The sequence below is a fragment of the Lipotes vexillifer genome, unplaced genomic scaffold (genome assembly GCF_000442215.2).
Source record: "Lipotes vexillifer unplaced genomic scaffold, Lipotes_vexillifer_v1.1 scaffold629, whole genome shotgun sequence".
Taxonomy (NCBI): domain Eukaryota; kingdom Metazoa; phylum Chordata; class Mammalia; order Artiodactyla; family Lipotidae; genus Lipotes; species Lipotes vexillifer.
This window is the reverse complement of record NW_006774188.1, coordinates 1,101,270-1,107,827: the sequence shown is the minus strand read 5'-3', so window position 1 is coordinate 1,107,827 and position 6,558 is coordinate 1,101,270. Positions and strand designations below refer to the sequence as shown.

The following is a 6,558-nucleotide window of genomic DNA, read 5'->3' as shown; positions in this document are numbered from 1 at the left end:
GAAAGAATGAAGAATAGACAGTGCTCAGTGATACAAGGGGGAAAGTCCTCCTTTCTTTTTAAAGAAGCCATAAGCTTCATGTGTCACTTCAGAGTCATATGCAAACTTATATTAATACTCGTGACATTGTTTCCTTTACCTCCCAGAAAAGTGTTTCTTGGCTGAATTTCAACTTATTGTTAACTGGTTTTTTATTTCCAAATCAGTGCACCATTGTGTCTCCTATCTTATTCATAGCAAGATACTTTTGCTCAGTACCTATTAAATAATTATTGTCCTTACTCTAATATAGCAGTTTTCAAACTTTAGCTTGTACCACAATTAGAGGTAAAACAGATTGCTGTGTCTCACCCACAGTGTTTCTGATTCAGTCAATCTGCAGTGGGTCCCAAGAATTTGTGTTTCTAGTAAGGCCCCAGGTATCGCACATGTTGCTGGTGCATAGACCGTGCTTCCAAACTTTGGGAACCATTGGCTCTAGTATGTAAAAATGCACATTGTTTTAACAAGTTTTAAAAAGTTTTCTATTCTTCTATGTAAAAATCATGGCACAGAGATTTTTGGAATATTATTATAATTAAGCTTATAAATAAAGTCATTTTATTAAGCAATTAGAATAGAATTCTGGGAGATTGTTAGCTTCAACTACTTAAAAAAGAAGTAATTCTTGTATAGCTTCTGGGTCCTAAGGGGAAATGGTCCTTTGGCTAATTTTTATATTTCTTTTAAACTGTGAGACTAACTTAAAAAGTACAATTGGAGGGAAGCCATCTCCTGTAAAGGTGTGTTTATGTTTTGTTTTGTTTGTAAGAAAATCGCCCACATATGTGAAGACATTGATTTTTGGAGTTTGAGTGTTGGGTTAAGTGTTTGAAGTAAATGACCTTGGTTTTATATATCCTTGTTGTTTGTGTACTGGTTTGACATTTTCATAATATTACTTTTATATCAGAAAAGTAAAAAAAAGTTACCATAGAATTCATTCATAACCAGTTAACAAAATTATTTTTAATTGTGGGAAAATAATTTGCATCACAAAATTAAATATTTTGTGTTCCGTGGAGTTTCAAGTTAATACCAAAACACTAGGTTGCAAATCCAAACTTTTAAATTCTGGCTCTGCTACTTACAACACGGTGAGTGTAGACTAATTATTAAATCATTCTGTGCCTTAATTTCCTATAAAATGAGGGAAATGAAAGTGCTTATCTACCAGGATGGCTGTGAGGTTTCAATGAGAACTATTCCTGGCATTTTAGTAAGCACTATGTAAGGGTTAACTTATAAGGGTTAATTTTTTTTATTAGTTATTACATAACTATCAAAGTGGACAAATTTGTAGTATTTTTATACATAACTATCAAATGGGCAAAAATAGTCGTATACTAGATTTAAAGTATATCCATGAAATCGTCACAATCTTGTTAAATTTTTAAAAATTTTAACATAGTAAGCTTCATATTTTATCTTTTCCATCTCCATATAACTCAGAGGTCTTGAAATTCTACCATTCTAGTATCTGTTTATCGCCCAACCTTTTTTTTTCTACTGTTAGTTAACAAGAGTCTATGTCTTTCCATGACTTTGTGTATTTCAATATCAGAAAATTGAGAAGTTCTTTCTTTATTCTTCAATGCAGTTCTTCAGTTACCAGAAAACCTTAGAAGTGCTCTTATATTTGTATATGCCTATAGCAACTACCTGGCTAAAATTGTATTAGGGTAAATACATATAATTATGTCTTCTCTAATATCTATTTTTGAAAACAAGTAAGTTACCTGATTGTGAATATCTTGATCTTTAATAGATTTACTTTATTTCAAATTATATATATATATATACATATATATATATACACACACACACACACATAAGGTATGATTATCTACAGCAAAAGTCCATAGGGCTGTTAAGCCTTTGAAAAATAAACATAAAAGCAATATAAGACCACCCAAAAATAATTCTCCTAATTTCTTCTTATCTTTAAATAGTTGCAATTCTTATAATATCTAAAACTTAACACTGGGATGTCAGCTAGGAATCCAGAAGTATAATTTTGGACCTGTAATAATATAGTTAATTGTCTTAGATAATTGTGCCTATAAAGAGAAACCTATTTGTAGAGCATATGTACCTATATACACTTAAGGTTGCAAATATTTTTAGAGTCAGAAGTTATTGACAGAAAACACAAATATTAGTGATAAAGGTAAAATAATATAAAACTTCTCCCTTAAGGTGCTAATATTTTATAGTCAGTAATTGTCAGTAATAAGTTTGATCTACAAACACAATGGACAATGTTTGTGAGTTGTGTGGGTTGTTTAAATAAAGCAAGGGGGAGGGCTTCCCTGGTGGCGCAGTGGTTGAGAGTCCGCCTGCCGATGCAGGGGACACGGGTCCTTGCCCCGGTCCGGGAGGATCCCACATGCCAGCAGCTGGGCCCGTGAGCCATGGCCGCTGAGCCTGCGCATCCGGAGCCTGTGCTCCGCAATGGGAGAGGCCACAACAGTAAGAGGCCCGCGTACCGCAAAAAAAAAAAAAAAGGAAGGGGGAAAATGATAAATTGAATGAGTGAAATAAAGCAATCTAAAGTTATTGGCACTGTGTTTGAACCTTAGAGAAAATGAAAAGCTTAATAGCTTTAGAGTTCTTCCAGGTCTATTAACAGAAAAATGGAAATAGCAAGTTTAGTAAAATGTATCTTATTTACATATTTTATACGAATAAGGCAATCAGAATTGATTTTCCTAAATTACGAATTTGTTTCTACTTTTAGGCCCTGTATCTTAGAATGAGGTTTATCTGATAGTCACGTACCTGCTGGTCTGTTCCCTGCCTCTCAACATGAGATACTATCAAAGCTTACATACAGTAACATAATAATCCATACTCTACAACTTTTGAAAAGCTTTATTTTTAATAATAGATTGCATTTTCTCGGATCTGATAAAGGTTGGATAATCCGTTGACATTGGTGAAATGCTAGTAATAAAATTCTATAGAACATAACTCATTGCTATACCAAGTATATTATCTCTTCATGTCCCATTATCACTTAAAAGCAATTATATCCAAAATAGGTATTATTACGTAAAGAATCTTTTATTATTCTTAAAAGGTAAAAGTATAATTAAGGACGTATAAGTGAGGTAAAGTGAAAGCCCTTTAGACATAAAGTCTAGAAGAGAATAAAAGATGAAGAAACATTTATTTTAAAAAGAACATCTTTGCAATTACAAAGAAATGTTTGATAATGTATTATGGTAAATTAGAAAATACTGAACTATTTAATATTTGTAAGGTAAAAATAATTTTCAGCACTTTTAGACTACTAAGCTACACCAGAATAAAAGGTTGTATAGTAATATATTATTTTGATTATGAATTAAAGAGTTGGATAAAAGCCTAGCATGCATCTTGGGTCTCATTTATTTATTCATTTGTCAAGCTTTTTATTTTTAATCCTTGATATGTATCTGATGCCATGCTGGGTGCTGGAGTTAAAAAATGAATAAGACATGGTCCCTGTCCTCAAGAAACTCAATCTATTGCAGGGGTCAGCAAACTGGCCTGTAGGCCAAATTCAGCCTGTCGTATTTCTTTGTATGACTTGTGAACTAAAAATGGATTTTTCATTTTTAAATGGCTGAAAGAAGTCAAAAGGAAAATAATACTTTGTGACACGAGAGCTATTTGAAATTTAAATTTCAATGTCCATAAATGAAGTTTTATTGGAACATAGCCACTCTCATTCATTGACCTATTGCCTATGGCTACAACAGCAGAACTGAATAGTTGAATGAAAACCGTATAGGCCTGCAAAGCCTAAAATATTTACTATCTGATCCTTTGCAGAAAAAGTTTGCCAACCTCTGGTCTGTTAGATGAACATAAGTCATCTTTACTCACATTTTTAACTGACTTTTAAATTTACTTTTACCTTTTGTTCTTTAGTAATTTGAAATGATGTTGGGTTTCATTTCTTAAAATGAAAGAACACTTTTCTTCCATAATAAAGTGTATTGTACCATTGTCTCAGTAGACAATATAGAATAATAAAAACAAAAGATCCCTCATTATAAATAATATATAAAATTTTGAACCTTCAAAATTGATCAAATTATTGGATTTGTTATACATTAAGTAAAATCTCACTCCGAAAAAATTTTCAAGCTACTGTTCGTAGTAGTATCTCCTAAAAAGTGTCCTGATAAAATTTGTCATTATGAAATAATCAAACTAAAGGAGGAATCGCAAAAATTTCAAGAAACTATAAATTTGATGTAAAGGATGTTCATTTAAAAGGGTTTTTATGGTTCATTTTGGAAGTGAAGAGGCATCTGACAAAATGACTAATGCTGAAAGAGGTAAAATCTGGTACAAAGGATGAATTTCTAGGAAAAGATTATGAATTCCAGATCACATATTTTGTTTATAGCCTAAAATATTTACATTTCTTTGGAACAGATTACTACCTAAACTTTCTACAAATATTTTCCACTTGGGTTATTAGGAATTTTTTTTACAGAAATATCAAATCAAAGAAAAACTTTATTTTATAAAATTTATTTCATAATCAGTATATTGAAATTTATATATTTCATAACTTCAGGTATGAATGTACTGTAAGTCAACTATAATTTTATGTAGTCATTAACCATTTTTCTTACATTATAATGCTTCAAAAGCGAGAATACTGTGTAAGTAAAAGGAAGGAGACATAATTGAGCTGAGTTACTGACTATATGTTAATGATTCTTAATTTGTGACTCTTGTGAAAATCAGTGAGAATTTACATTTAACAGCACCATCTAAAAGTTAACATTGGACATTTTAAAAACCAGAAGATCTCTCCTGCATTATAGCAGAAGCATAGCAGAACACCATGTTTAATAATTTCTGTTTTTGAAAGAAAATTTGATCACTACTGTAGGTCATTTAAATTATATAGTTGCTTTCAAGTACATATCAATATTCTCTAGAAAACATTGTTAATTTCCCTAGCAAAATATCATATACTGATACTGTAGAACTCTATGAATATTTATTTTGTAATTCTAACATTGTTATGACTAAAGTAAAATACCTATTATACATGGTAAAGGTAAAAATAACCATATTGAAATAAAATTTTGAGTATTTTTAAATTGTTCTGTATAAATAGGATAACTAAACTGTGAAATTGGTAAGAAAGCAGAATACTAGAAACTCTTGTACTGGAAATATTTAAAACTAGATTCAATAAAATATACTATCCCTTTATGGTCAAATAAGGTTATATTTTATGCCATTTGAAGGAGCTCTTTTTGTAATTTTTATGAAATAGTCCTGGACATGGGAAATATGTTTTCATCTTTTTGCCTTTGTCTCAATATGTTGGGATGCAATATGTCTATATCCTGATACTAACACTTAGTCAGACAGACCTAAATTTGAATCTAAAACGCTACCACTAACTATGAAATTAAAGCAAAATTAACCTGTTCAAACTTCAATTTTCTCATCTACTCAATTAGCTAATGCCTACCTCTCAAGGTTGTTTTTTCTGATAATTGAGATAATAAAAGTAGTCAATAATACTAATTAACAAATATATATAGCACTTACTATGTGTCAGGAGCTATTTCAAGCATATGTTAATTCATTTAGCCTTCAAAACAACCATATGAGGTAGGTACTATTGTTGTATCTATTTTAAAGGTGGAGAAACTGAGACAGATCAATTAATTGATTTGCCCAAGGTTATCCAAGTTAGGAAGTGACTATAATGCATGTAAAAGCATCAGTATAAAACCTGGCATGTTTGTAGATGCTCAGTAAATGTCCTTTTTTCCTTTACCTTTTTCTTTCTCATTTAATTAATAATATTACCTATTACCTCTAATTAGATATGACAGCCCCAAGTATTTCTGCTACTAACCATTGTACTCTGATACCTATTGTTAGCTATTAGCATACCTAGTGGATAAGTCTAAAAAATAAGAATGTTAGTCAACATTTTCCCACTACTACTTCAAGGCATGGGCAAAGGAACAAGAATAAGAATTTCTATAGTCTATATGATATGTGGATTATTAGTGCAGTTGCATTAAGTACCTCCTGATATCCTGTCTGAACCTATTTACTTTGTACCTCTGTAGTTTAAAATTTTTGGAATATGGCTTGAAATGGCCCAAATATGTGACATTCAGGATAGCTTTTTAGTAATAGTCCCTTTTATCTGAGGTTTATATTTATTTTGCATTATCCCTTGTAAAGTAGTATATGCCTCAGAGCATGGGCACATTTATGACCTACCAGTTTGCTAAAAACAACATTTATAGTCTTTGTTCAATTTAACAGTATTTATCAAGCACCTTGGACTTTATTGAGTGAGTGCTAAAGTACATGTACTCCTAAAATTGTCACCTGACAAATCAAAACAATACAAACTTAGTATCAAAAGTGTTCAGCCGATGCAGGGGACACGGGTTCATGCCCCAGTCCGGGAAGATCCCACATGCCGCGGAGCGCCGCAGCGGGAGAGGCCACAACAGTGAGAGGCCCGCGTACCAC

General features: G+C 31.7%; 1 protein-coding gene across 3 annotated transcripts in view; it reads left to right on the top strand.

Moving 5' to 3' along the window:
- The window catches only part of GPHN (gephyrin), a 618,338-nt gene that overhangs the window by 267,381 nt on the left and 344,399 nt on the right, over positions 1 to 6,558 (top strand). The gene's annotated exons all lie outside the window — the stretch shown is intronic.